We start from the raw sequence: 6,816 nt of genomic DNA on the forward strand, positions 1-6,816 counted from the left end.
TAATAGTTCACAATTATAAAGATATGGAATCAACCTAATTGACTCTCAATTCATGACTAGTAAAGTGATATATCTCATACCATGGAGTGATAGTCATAAAAAGGAATAAAATATTGTCATTCACAGCAACTTGAATTGAATTGGAAGCTATTATCTGAAATGTAGTATCTCAGCAATGTAACAACAAACACTACATGTTCTCATTAATACTTAGAAGCTAAATGATGGGTACACTTGGGTACAAAAGATATGTAAAGGACATTGGATACTAACAGTTTGTGGGGAAGGCACTGAGAGACATGAACTTTCCTTTTGGGTACAGTGGACACCGTCCTGGTGGTGGGCACACTGAAACCCTGACTTCTGCATTATACAGTGTATTCATGTAATGAAACATTTGAATTCGTTAATATTTTGAAACATGAGCAATAACAAAAGATTAGTCAAGAAGTCAGTGAAAATAGTAAGGATGGAAAACATTTGTAAAAAAAAAAAAAGTTATTTCAATTTTTGAACAGAAAGATTCATCTACCAATCCTAAGCAAAGATTTCTATCCCATATGAGATGGAAAGAATCATAACAATGCTAGCCACCAGAAGTTGAAGCCTACAGTTCTCAGCCCAGAGCAGTATTTACAGGTTCAGGGCCACCAAGGAAAACTCGACACTGAATGCAGTGGTTGGAATAACTCTTTACTCTCAGAAAGGAGAAGGAAGAAGCCAGATTAGTGTCTGTATTTTACACCAGTCTGTAATGGCCAGCCAGTTCCTCCTGATAGGTGATACAGGTTATTGGACTACATATACTCCACTCATGCTGCAGATAAAGATCCCATTTCCATCATAAGTTATACAGATATACTTCTGCGGCTATGCAGGTGCTATATGAAACTTAATTAAATTGAAAAGTTACTGTACATCAAAGTAAATAATCAACAAAGTAAACAGGCAACCTATAGAATGAAAGACCACACTAAGTATGATAGACATACTTAATACAGGGAATTTCCCTGAGTACCCAGAATAAGGGGATGGCCACTTCTAATAATGAAGGATCTGGGGCCAAATAACAGCTTGGTACCCAGGTCCCATACAGGGGAATGTTCTAGGCCCAGGTAACTAATGGGGTAATCCTGGAGAGGGGTAGTAGGCTGCCCAGTGGCTGCTTCCAGAATAACTGCATTGTCAAATAAAAAATCCTCAGGCATGTGAATATAAGCTGCGAGTAAGTATCCAGTAACAAAGTAGGAATTTACGGGTAGGAACCAAAGCAGGATAATTGATGGTGGGAAGTCCTGGGGAAAACTACTTAGAATGAGGTCAAGAACACAGGTTGAAGTGATTGTAAATTTTGCAGTGTGGTTATAGACTACTCTAAGAACATTTATAAGAGAAGGTTGACCTTCTGAAGTTTCCCACAGGATATAACCATAACGTATTTGCTATGCTACAAATGTGTTCATTAATATTTTAATGCAGCTGATTTTTTTTATTATTAGGTTTTCTTACCAATTTTTTTAAGTAGCTTCTTATTACCCCCCAAATATTTATTCATGTAAACAGGCATGTGATTCTTAAGATTTCTCCTTTAATTAATATTACTTTCTTATTTCCTATTTATGTTATCGGGAATTAAATATTAATAGATTATCTCTGATTTAACCTACAGAGATTATAAATGGTATTCTGGAGGAAAAAAAAACTGACTTCCATTTTACTTACTATACCTCTGTTGAATACCTCATTAGTGCTTTAATTCATGCAAAGAAGTTAAAATGTGCTAAAAGTGAAAATTCCTAAATGGGAAGTACTTTGACTTTGCTTCCAGTTCACTTTGGCAACAAAGTACAATAATTGGGGTGGGGGAAAGGAATGTTGTAAGAAAGAGTTGTCTGCGTTGGTAGCTGAGTTGAGTCACCATGTGGCCTTCTGATAGAGAGGAACATTAGAAGCAAAGAGACCTGGACATAGATGATCTTATCCCTTCTCCAAGAGATAAATGAATTAACATGAAGAGGGTATTACTATAATGCTCACTTTCACAATCTGACATTATACAGCTCTAAAATCACTTCTGAGCTACTAAAATGTAGTCTTGGCTTATAAATGCAACTATAATATCACTTCTTATGATATTATAACATCATGTGTGCTTATGAATGAAACTTAAAATGAAGATTTACAAGGATCACTATTTTATCCCTGACATTATCTGTTGTATTGTTAGCTGCCTTGGCAACAAGACCCCCTCTGAAAAGGATATCAGAATGACTGACGACATGTAGATGACCTCATTTTTTAAGTGTGATAAACAAAACCCCTTCCTTTTACTGTCTTACTTCAGCATTTATAATATTAATTTTTCATGGCTAGAAGGGATAAGGATCCTGCACATAAAGATAGAAACCAGTGAATCTAATGCCCCCAAATATTTTATTTCTCTTACAACAAAAGGACCTGTATATGTTCCATATACATAGAATCATTGTATTTTATTTTTGAAATTTGTTAGTCATTTACTCCTTATTATAAACTAACTAGCTAAATTTTAGTGTTACAGTTGCAATGAATCTGATAGTATTCTATACTTTATCACCACCTCAGAGTTCACAGCTATGATGGGCTTCAGGGTTCAGAGCTGTGAATAAAGTCAGTGGGACTACTACCAGGGGCATGGACAGGAATTTCTGAGTCCTGGGTGGCCAGAAAGGAGAATAGGGCTGGAACCAGATCACAGAGTCATTCAGGATCCACAGTTGGACATTTGACATTATCCAGTCAAAAGAGAAACAAAACAAACAAAGGGAATAAAGAAAGCCTATGACATTTTTAGGACATCATCAATACCACTCATTAAATGCATTCTGGGAGTCCTAAAGGAGGAAAGGAGCAAAATGCTCATTTAAAGAATTATTGAATGAAAATTTTCCAAATCTTGAGAAAGATATGAACATCCAAGTATGTGAAGCTCAAAAACTTATAAAGAGTTTAAAACCAAAGAGTTTATTAAGACACATTATAATCAATAATCAGAAATCAATTCAGAAATCAATTAAAAAGAGATTCTTTTATACTTAACAATAATTTATGAATCTATCAAAATAGCTAGAAAAGAGGATTTCAAATGTTCCCAACACAAAGAAACTACATGTTTGAGGTGACTTATATGCCAATTATCCTTATTTCATTATTATACATTATATACGTGTACCCCATAAATGCAGAGGGTACCAAAATAATGTATACACAATTTAAGATGGGAAAAATTGTATTAAAATTGTAACACTCACTATATACTGGAATTTGTTTTCTTGTATATTGTATCTTGTACCTCTTATAATTGCAGATGTCAAATGTGACTTAGTATTACAATTTTAATACAGTTTTTTCCTTTCTTAAAATGTGTACACAAAAGTACAGGGTGAGGTTGGGGGTTTGCAGAGCGGCCTCTGCCTTGGTTGGACCCGCACAAGGTGCTGGGATAGTGGGGCCTCCCCTTTCTACCTCCACAAGCACCCAAAGTGACCAGGAAGATGATGACAGCCCCAGGGAAGCTGTGCTCCGGGGAATAACATCCAAAAAGTGCCCAGAAGAAACTTCCTGCCAGAAAAACTGAAAAAGAAGTATTTATAACACTGGAATTTGTGAATAATTTGTCAAAATGGCAGAAAATAATGAAAATATAGATGTCAGGCTCAAAACCAGTCAGAGTAGAAGTGCTGACGGAAAGGATGGCTATGGGTGAAGTAGAAAGACGTCGCTGTGGAGAAAAGGGACGTTCTATTAAAGAGCCAAGAAAGGAAACACAGCTGTTCATCCATAGGGTTGGATTTAGATCATTCCTGTGGGCATAGATTTTTAGGCCCTCTTAAACAGAAACTGCAAGATGCTGCAGGGCAGAGTTTAAAAAAAAAAAAGCAAGCAAGAAGACAGTGGAGTACAATATTAAAGTTTTGAAAGAAAAAAATCCACCAACCTATAATTCTATATAAAAGTCTAAAGTGAAAGAGAAATAACAACTTTCTCATACAAATAAAAATTACAAGTATTCATTGTCAGCAGACCTGCCTTGTCAGAAGTATTAAAAATATATGGCTTGTAAACATGTAAAAAAAAAAAAAAAGAACTGTAGTGGTAGGCACTCTTCAGGGTTCCATCTAAGAGAAAAATTCCTATCAGCGAACTCTTGTTAGATGAGTGTCCTTACCCACCTCGATCAGATTTAGCCTTTAGGTGGCATTTTATTAAACGCCACACTGCTACTATAAATCCCAAATCAGATGAATGGGTGAGCACAGACTTTGTCTCAGGGTGAACTGAGAGATGGGGAGCTAGAACCAAGAAGAAACGTGGAAGAGGATGCAGACTGTTTCTCACAGACCAATGTTCATCCCTATGTGGCAACCACCAACACTGCCTGGTGTGGAGGTCCCCTGCCTGGCTTAGTGATGAACCTGTTTCCAAATAACAGTGTAGAAGACAGTGATATGGATTCAGATGATGAAGTCATAACATTTTGCCCAAGTTCCAAGAAAAGAAACAAACCCAAATGGAAACTAGGTGTTGAAATCCTGCAGTTGGAAACAACTCCTGAGTACCATGCCCAGATTGATTGCATCCTCTGTCTTGTACCAGACCTCCTTCAGATCAGTAACAATCCCTGTTACTGGAGAGTGCCAGGTAAATACGCAGCTGAAGCTCTGCTAGAATGAAAACCAGACGGTACCTTTATCCTTCGAGACTCAGCACAGGAAGGCTATTTGTTCTTCATTAGTTTTAGATGCTATAATCATTCTTTCGTGCTAGAATTGAAACACAAGTTTAGCTTTGATGCATATTATCCCTTTCCCTTCCCTTCTCCTGGTATTACGGGGCTCCTAGAACATTGTAAGGACTGCAGCACCTGTATGTTCTTTGAACCATATCTGTGCACCCCTTTAATCCAGACTTTCCCCCTTTTCCTGCAGCCATATATGCAGAACAGTTATCTGTAACTGTACAACTTATGATGGCATCGATGCCCTACCAATTCCTTCTTCTATGAAATTAGAACTGAAGGAATATCATTATAAATAAAAAATTTGAGTACTCAGGATTCTTTTAGTATTTTTCTTATTATACCACTTTGAATTTTTCTACAAAGGCAGTGGAGTCTAATATAGACCTCTGCCCTAAATTTTACTTCAAGATCAGTTTTTTTAAAGATACACAAATTGTTTAAAGTTACACACTAGAATGATTTTTGTTGTTGTTGTTGCTGTTAGTCCTTTTTTTAAATTTTGTCTATACATATACATGTGTTTATTTGGTTTCCACTTTTTGCCTTCACAAAATTAAAAAGCCTTAAAATTTAATAACAATAACAATGTTTAAGATAAGGACTAGAAACAAAAAATTCATAAAAAACGAACGAAGATAAATACATTTGGAAAAGAAATAAGACTATTGCAACAAAATATTGAGTAATAATAATTATGATGCAAAAAAAGTAACATTCATATTGTCAGATAAAAGTACGTCTATTATAGAATGTTTTGGCTCTGATGTTCAGTATGGAGTCATCAGTTAACTTCTTCATCTTTTTTTCCCCAAAGTTTCAAAAAGTCTCTTCTTTCTTTTCTTTCTTTCTTTCTTTCTTTCTTTTTTTTTTTTTTTTGAGACTTTGGAAAAAGAGATTTTTAAAAGCAGCAAGAGAAAAAAGGAAATGATCACATAAAGGGAGCCCTTATGAGGCTATGGGAAAATTTATCAGCAGAAAATCTTACAGGTCTGAAGAGAGTAGGATGTTATATTCAAAGAAAAAAATAGCTGCCAATCAAGAATACATTACCTGCCCAACTGACCTTTAGATAAAAGGACAGTTATAGATGCCCATACATAACATGCTGAGAAAGTTCATCATTACCAGACCTTACTTACAAGAAGAAATGCTAAAAGAAGTTCTTCAAGCTGAAATGAAGGGTACTACTTAATAAAAATAAAATTATTTGAAAATATAAAACATACTGAAAAGGTAATAATATAGTTGAATTTATAATATGATAAATGTTAATACAGTGCACTACAGATCAAATGTACCTAACAAACATATATAGAACATTCAGTCTGGCAGCAGCAGAATGCATATTCTTCTAAAGCACACATGCTAACTTTTCAAAGATATATGTTTGGCCACAAAATAAGTCTTAGGAAATTTTAGAAGACGGAAATTATATCAAGTATCATCTCCAGATGCAACATTATAAAATTGTAAACAGAAAAAAGACTACAAATTCATGAATTATGTGGAAATCAAACAACTTTTTTGAACAACCAGTAAGTGAAAGAATAAATCAAAAAGGGAAATCAAAAAGTATTTTGTAAGAAATTAAAATGGAAATGCAAAATAACAAAACATTTAGGAGGCAATAATAGCAGTCCTAAGAGTGAGATTTATAGCAATAAACACCTATACAGGGGAAAAAAAACTCACATGAAAAAGCTAATGTTATACTTTAGAAAATAAAAAAAGTTACCAAGTCCAAAATTAGTAGAATGTAGCACACAACAAGATTAGACCACATATAAATAAAGTAGACACTAGAAAAAAAAAAACAAGAAAATAAATAAAAATAAGAGTTTTTTTAAATAAAGATAGACAAAATGCACAAACTTTGAGCTGAACTAAGAAAAATAGGACTTATATAAAATGATAAATGAATGAGAAAATATTAAAACTAATATCACAGAAATTTGAAGTATCAGGAGACATCATTATGAAAAATTATGCACAAATAAATTGGATAAACTATAAGAAATGGACAAATTCCTAGAAAT

The 6,816-nt window shown here is 34.4% G+C and overlaps 1 pseudogene; it reads left to right on the top strand.

The window, feature by feature from the left end:
• Positions 1–3,661: 3,661 nt before the first annotated feature.
• LOC100946053 lies at positions 3,662–5,157 on the top strand (annotated as a pseudogene).
• The last annotated feature ends 1,659 nt before the right edge of the window (positions 5,158–6,816 follow it).

This window comes from Otolemur garnettii, unplaced genomic scaffold (genome assembly GCF_000181295.1).
Source record: "Otolemur garnettii isolate 467f Iridium unplaced genomic scaffold, OtoGar3 scaffold00227, whole genome shotgun sequence".
Taxonomy (NCBI): Eukaryota; Metazoa; Chordata; class Mammalia; order Primates; family Galagidae; genus Otolemur; species Otolemur garnettii.